The sequence below is a fragment of the Herpailurus yagouaroundi genome, unplaced genomic scaffold (assembly GCF_014898765.1).
Source record: "Herpailurus yagouaroundi ecotype Mexico unplaced genomic scaffold, PumYag 438, whole genome shotgun sequence".
Classification (NCBI taxonomy): Eukaryota; Metazoa; Chordata; class Mammalia; order Carnivora; family Felidae; genus Herpailurus; species Herpailurus yagouaroundi.
Window position 1 is genome coordinate 536,255 of NW_024412655.1, and position 6,701 is coordinate 542,955.

A 6,701-nucleotide genomic window follows, 5' to 3' on the forward strand; every position below is an offset into this window, starting at 1 on the left:
TTAAAAAAAAAAAAGAAGCCGGGGCCCTGACACGGGCTGTCCCAGGTCAAAGCAGGGTGAGTCCAGAAGCACCACACAGGAAAGCAGCCACCCTAAAAACCGAAGGGGTCTACAGCACCATTGTTACTTTATTTTTCATTATTATTTTTATTTTAGAGACGGAAGAGGGGCCAAGGGAGGGAGAGAGAGAATCTTAAGCAGACTCTACACTCAGCACAGAGCCGGATGCGGGGCTGGATCCCATGACGCTGGGATCATGACCTGAGCCAAAATCAAGAGTCAGACTTTCAATCGACCGAGCCACCCAGGCACCCCTACAGCACCATTTTTAATCCCATCTTCCGCCACCGTTCTGGAACTGTAAGCACTCAAAATACCTGAACATTTTCCACAGTTAATAGTTAACTCCTAAAATTGACTGTTATTGCCATGGATAATTTTTGAAAGTATAAAGTTTTAATCCTTTTAGCAGCTTCCAGTTTTCCTTCCCTATGAAATTCACCAAACTACAAAATCTGATAAATCTTTTACCACATGCAGTGAAGTCTGGGAAGTTTTCTCCATTATAGGCAAAAGAGATGGAAAGTACATCCTATACACGACAGTCAGACTTTTGCTGAATTCTACATCTGTTGCAAATTGGACTCAATCCAACAAATATTTGTGTGTATGCAGCGTGTCGGCCATGGAATGGAGAGCAGACTATGCACGGTTTTGCTCCACCTTGACCGAATGTGGAAACCGAGGCTTCGAGAGTGTAGGACACTTCCTAAGGGCTACAAATCTTGACAAGTACCGTAAAAATGGAAGAAGCGATTCATCACACAGGACACAGTGAGCTGTATGTGGAGACACATCTGTGTAAATGCCCATCGCCCTGTGAAAGCCGGCACCAGTTTACTATCAAAGACCCTCTCCGGGCGAGTCCTTGCTTTGGCGACAGCGTGCAGCGGGAGAGGAAAGTAAAGCAGCCGCGGGAACAAGTACCGCCCCCACGCTCACAGACGCCCAGACACTGCGCTCGCCTGCGTCCTCCTCCAGAAATGCTGCCCACCTGCTCTGCCTCCCCTTGTGGCACGTCTGTCACCTCCTCCAGCAAGGCGGCCTCCCTCTCTCCAGGACGCTCCCAGAACATCATTTATCTTTTACTGCTAATTTGCCACTAGGTAGGGCTTCCCATCTGCCAGATTAAAGGAAGGCTGCTTTAAGCCAATCCCACCCTAGAAAGCCCCTATGGAGCAGCTGGTCAGGACAGGGCCACGAGGCAGGCTCACTCACCAGGCACCGTTCGAGGTACCGAGACCGACAGACAGACGTAGGTCAAAACAACACTTCCTGCCCTCAGGGAGCCACCGTTCCAGGCAGCGGTGGGGGCTGGAGACCTTTAACGGAACAAGCACAGCACGGTGAGCTCTGGGGAAACAGGGAGGCGGACAGGCTGGGAAGGGGCGTCCAGCCCCACTCAGCAGCCCCGATGTCATGCAGGCCAGAGCCGATCACAACAGTTAAGATAAGGCACAGCCAAGGGCGCCTGGGAGGCTCAGTCGGTTGAGCGTCTGACTTCGGCTCAGGTCATGATCTCACGGTTCGTGAGTTCGACCCCACGTCGGGCTCTGTGCTGACAGCTCAGAGTCTGGAGCCTGCTTCGGATTCTGTGTCTCCCTCTCTCTCTGCCCCTTCCCTGCTCACGCTCTCTCTCTCTCTCTCTCTCTCTCTCTCTCAAAAATAAAGATTAAAAAAAAAATTAAATTTAAGGCGCAAAGATAAGGCGCAGCCCTGAAGAGTCGGGGGTACCCGCTAGAGCAGTAGGCTTAATGGCCCAGGGCGGCAGGGAAGTCATCCTTAGTGTTATTTTTGCTGAAGTAAGCTTTCTGGACCTGGCTGAAACGGCCGTGAAAATGCTATCTTGGTAGCCTCCTGCTCACACCCAGCGCCTGCAGGCAGCCTGACGCAGCCCAGCCTGAGCGTGCACCGAGTGTGCTCGTGTGTGCATGCACACCTGTGTTTGTGTGAGCACGCAGGCGTGCTCCTGTGTGGGGGCACACACCTGTTTACGTGTGCCTGTATGTGTGCCTGGGTGGCAGTGTGCACCCGTGTATGCGTGTATGTGCACGCCTGTGGCTGTGTGTGCGCACGTGTGCGTTTGTGCTGCTCACAAGGTGGACGGGAATCTGTCCCCGTGCTCTCTCTGGGACGTGTGCCACTCCACCTCCGCAAGCCCTACAGGAGAAGAGGCCCCCTGAGTGGCAGAAACCCATGTTGTGCAGACAGTCCGAAGACGGGGAGACGGTGGAAAGAAGCAGTAACGCGAAATGAGCTAAATCAGCTTTCATAAAACCTGCAGAGATTACCCAAGATTGGAAAGTCACAAAATAAAACTAAAGGCACATAGAGTTATAAGGGTCACCACCAGGAGACAGAAGCAGACGGTAAAACCACGCTCCGTCCAGAGAGCAAGACCAGGCCAGGGCGGAAGCTACAGCTTTTTATCCAAAGTTTGTTTTGTTTTGTTTTAAGTGGCCAATCTAGGGGCGCCTGGGTAGCTCAGTCGGTTGAACGTCTGACTCTCGGTTTTGGCTCAGGTCGCCATCCCAGGGTGGGAGAATTGAGCCCCACGGCTGAGTGTGGAGCCTGCTTGACCTTCTCTCTCTCCCTCTCCCTCCCCCCCTCCCTCTCCCTCTCCCTCTCTCTCCCTCTCTCCCTCTTCCTCTCCCTCTCTCTCTCTCTCCCTCTCCCTCTCTCTCTCCCTCTCTCCCTCTTCCTCTCCCTCCCTCTCTCTCTCCCTCTCTCCCTCCCTCTCTCCCTCCCTCTCTCCCTCCCCCTCTCCCTCTCTCCCTCTCTCTCCCCCTCTGCCCCCTCCCCTGCTCGCGCTCACACTGTCTCCAAAATAAAATTTTAAAAAATAATAAATAAAAATAATAACACATAAAACAGCCAATTTACAACAAACACGGAAGTACACATTTTTTTCTCAATCAGGGCAGGCGAGGGCTCTCCTGGAGGAAAGGCGTAAGCAAACGCCACGAGTGGGCTCCAGAGGCAGGCGTGGGAGGCTGGAGTCCGCGAGCGGTCTCTGCTCCCTCTGTGACCAAGGGGGAGTTCCTCTACCTCTCTGAACACACACCCCCTCAAAAGAAAAGCCACGGACGCCACGGACGCCACGCGGTGCACCTGTGCGGGAGAAGGCAGAGAGAAGAACAGGGTGGGGGGGGGGGGTTCAGCCAGACCAGAGAGCCGGGCGGGAGCACCCAGGGGGCCGCAGCCAAGACGGGAGAGCCCGCACTGCGTCACACCCCGGGTGACACAGAGAGGGAAGGTCCGCGGGGAGCAGCCGCCAGGTGGGGGGGGAGGGGGTTGCCTGCCGATGGAGCCGCCGCCCTGGCCCGTGCCTCCTCCCACGGCTCAGAAATGAAGTTCACGGAAAAATAAGCCGCGGGAAAGTGCTGGGGTCAACTCCGCACAAAGAAACTCTAGGAACAAAGGGGACCGAGCAGAACGCTCTCGCCTGGAACCGAGCAAGGGCCGCAAAAAGACGCTCCAAGGGGGCACCGACATCAGAGCACTGTTTCAAAGCCAGCTGAGAGACGGCAAGAAAAACCGAGAACATAGCCAAAAATCCACTAGAAACATTCAGGTATCGGGTAAACAGGAAGTAGAAACATCGTTCCACTAACGAAGAATGGCCTCGGGGTACGAGAGCAAAGAGACACGGCAGAGGTCTGGACAGAAATAGAAGATACGAAGAAAATTGTTCAAACCAAACGGAAATGGAAAACGAGATAAAGGGTTCAAGAAAAAGCAGCAAGCACTGCAAATGGACAGACACGCGACCTGTGGCAGGAGTCCCTGAGGCCGGCGGCCAACCAAGCAGCAGAGAGGCTACAAGGCGTCATTCGAAGACTTCCCTGAAATGACCACGCGAGCTCCTGGGAACGCCGGCCCCAAATAACACACACCAACACGTATTCTAATAGAAGTATCTGACTTCACAGAAAATAAAATCGCCTGGACACCCAGGAAAAAAGGGCAAGCCGCCTGAAGGAAAAAAGCAGGGCCCCTCAGGTTCCGGCGTCACGTCCCAGCGGGAGGCAGGGCGGTGGCACGGGGGCTCCGTGGGGAGGCGAGACCTGCGACCAGGAATTTGCAGCCGGCACAATCAGCCCACGTGCGCCCGCCACACTCCTGCGCCACGTGGCCTCAGAGAGCGAGGGGGGGGGGCCCCGGGCGGCTCGAGCCGTGGCACTCCAGCGACGTCTCCGGGGAAGCGAGGGACCGCGGAGCGGCACACACGCGGGACGGGGCGGGGGCAGGGGCACAGCCGGCGGAAGGTTCACAGGTGAGCCGGGGGCCCGTCTACCTGGTCGTCCCCAGTCCCTGAGACTCCAGGTGTGGACGAGGCTCCGGAGAAAACCCCGGCCGCCCTGACCTCGGCTGGAGTCCACGGGACCACATGTGGCACTCTCCCTTCAAGACGCATGCGGGTACCTCCTAGAGGAGGAGGCTTACTGAGCGCGACGACGCCTGGCCGCCGTGAGCACCCCACACCCGCATCGGGGAGCATCAGTTCCCACTACAGGAATCCAGGCTTCTCGGTGGAACCGCTGGCCCCACAACGGGGAGAGGCCCAAGACCAGCCCGGCCCTCACAGGACTGTCAAAGACCACGGGCCACCAGGGCCAGGTCAGAAACGGCACCCAAATGGAGAGACTCCATCAGTCAAAGGTGGCAACAGCCTGAGCTTCCAAGAGGATAAAAAGTGCAATGGTCAAAATTCACAAAAACATTGAAATCCATGAGTTCAAAATTACATTTTAAAAACCACCTAGTCACCTTGAGAGGATACTAAGGAACAAATTGACTTGAGGACTGGTAATAGGGGCGTCTGAGGGGCTCAGTCAGTTGAGCATCCAACCTCAGCTCAGGTCATGCATGACCTTGCAGTTCGTGGGTTCGAGCCCCACATCTGGCTCTGTGCTGACAGCTCGGAGCTTGGAGCCTGCTTCGGATTCTGGGTCTCCCTCTCTCTCTGCCCCTCCCCTGTTCACACTCCCCTATTCTCTCTCAAATATAAATAAACATTAAAACATTTTAATGGGAATGCAAGCTGGTACAGCCACTCTGGAAAACAGCATGGAGGTTCCTCAAAAAGTTAAAAATAGAACCACCCTACGACCCAGCAATTGCACTACGAGGCATTTATCCATGGGAGAGAGGTGTGCTGCTTTGAAGGGACACGTGCACCCCAATGTTTATAGCAGCACTATCAACAATAGCCTAAGTATGGAAAGAGCCCAAATGTCCATCGACGGATGAATGGATAAAGAAGATGTGGGATATGTAGACAATAGAGTGTTACTTGGCAACCAAAAAGAATGAAATCTTGTCATTTGCAACTACGTGGATGGAACTGGAGGGTATTATGCTAAGTGAAATCAGTCAGTCAGAGAAAGACAAATATCATATGACCTCACTCATATGAGGACTTTAAGACACAAAACAGATGATCGTAAGGGAAGGAAAACAAAAAGAATATAAAAACAGGGAGGGGGACAAAAGAGAAGAGACTCATAAATATGGAGAACAAATGGAGGGTTGCTGGGGGGGGTGTGGGAGGGGGGATGGGCTAAACGGGTCAGGGGCATTAAGGAATCTACTGAAATCATTGCTTCACTATATACTAACTACCTTGGATATAAATTTCAAAAAATAAAAATTAAAAACAAGTTTTTTTTAATAAAGAAACCTGATAAACAAGGGGAAAGAACTGAGCACCTACCCTGCCTCTTCCACGGGAACCATCCCCCAGCGTAACTGAGAACAGTCTCTTCATAAAAGGATCCTCACAAGTCAGTGAGAATGAGAATATCACCATTTGGCCCCTCCCCCCACAGAACGGCGGGAACCGAGCAGCTAACAGCATCACAAGGGGTCAGATGGACACCACACAAGCCCCACAGGCAACAGCAGAGCTTCACCTCCAGTCTTGCCAAGGTGTCGACTATATGTGACTCAGCCTCCACACCCAGCTGGCAGATGGCCAAGAACATGGTGAAACACACTAGGACCTCCACACCTTAACATCCCTTAAATGTCCCGGGTCTTCAGCAGACTGTTGTAAGGAAAAGAAAGGAATAAAGATTAAGGAACAGGAAATGTTTAGAAATGGGCAAGACCACACCAGAATGTTCAGGATGCATCCCGGTGTGAGAAAACTGTAAAGGACACAAAGGAGCCCAATGAGGACAGGAGGTCTGGAGGGGGGAATCAATGGGATGGGGCACGCAGAAGGGCTTCTGGGGTCACCACCCGGGCGGAAGTCACAAGGGTGTTCGCTTTATCATAACTCACTAATTTCCGAACATAGGTCTGTGTTTTATTTTACAACAAAAAGGAGAAAATAGGGGTAAACTGCCTTGTGAGACACTGGATCCCTTAACTCCAGAAATGTTCAAGCTCTGGCTGGGTCCCTTCGATGCATCTGACCACAGCTTCCCCTGCACGAAACCCAAGCCTCTTCTGAGGACAGTGGATGCCATCCATGCCCCCCCACCCACGTGCCACCGGTGTACAAGATCCTGCTCACTGTTCATCGTCCCTCCCCTAAGGGGCGGGGCCCAAGGAGATCCGGCGGAGCCCCCTCCCCCTACCAGCCAGGCCCTTCTCTCCCCACCCCTAGTCCCCTGCAGTATCCTCTCCTCCAC

At 53.5% G+C, this 6,701-nt stretch overlaps 1 protein-coding gene across 2 annotated transcripts in view; it reads right to left on the reverse strand.

Annotated features, from left to right (window-relative positions):
• AP2A2 (adaptor related protein complex 2 subunit alpha 2) overlaps positions 1-6,701 on the reverse strand; it is a 75,169-nt gene that overhangs the window by 44,131 nt on the left and 24,337 nt on the right. The window lies entirely within an intron of this gene.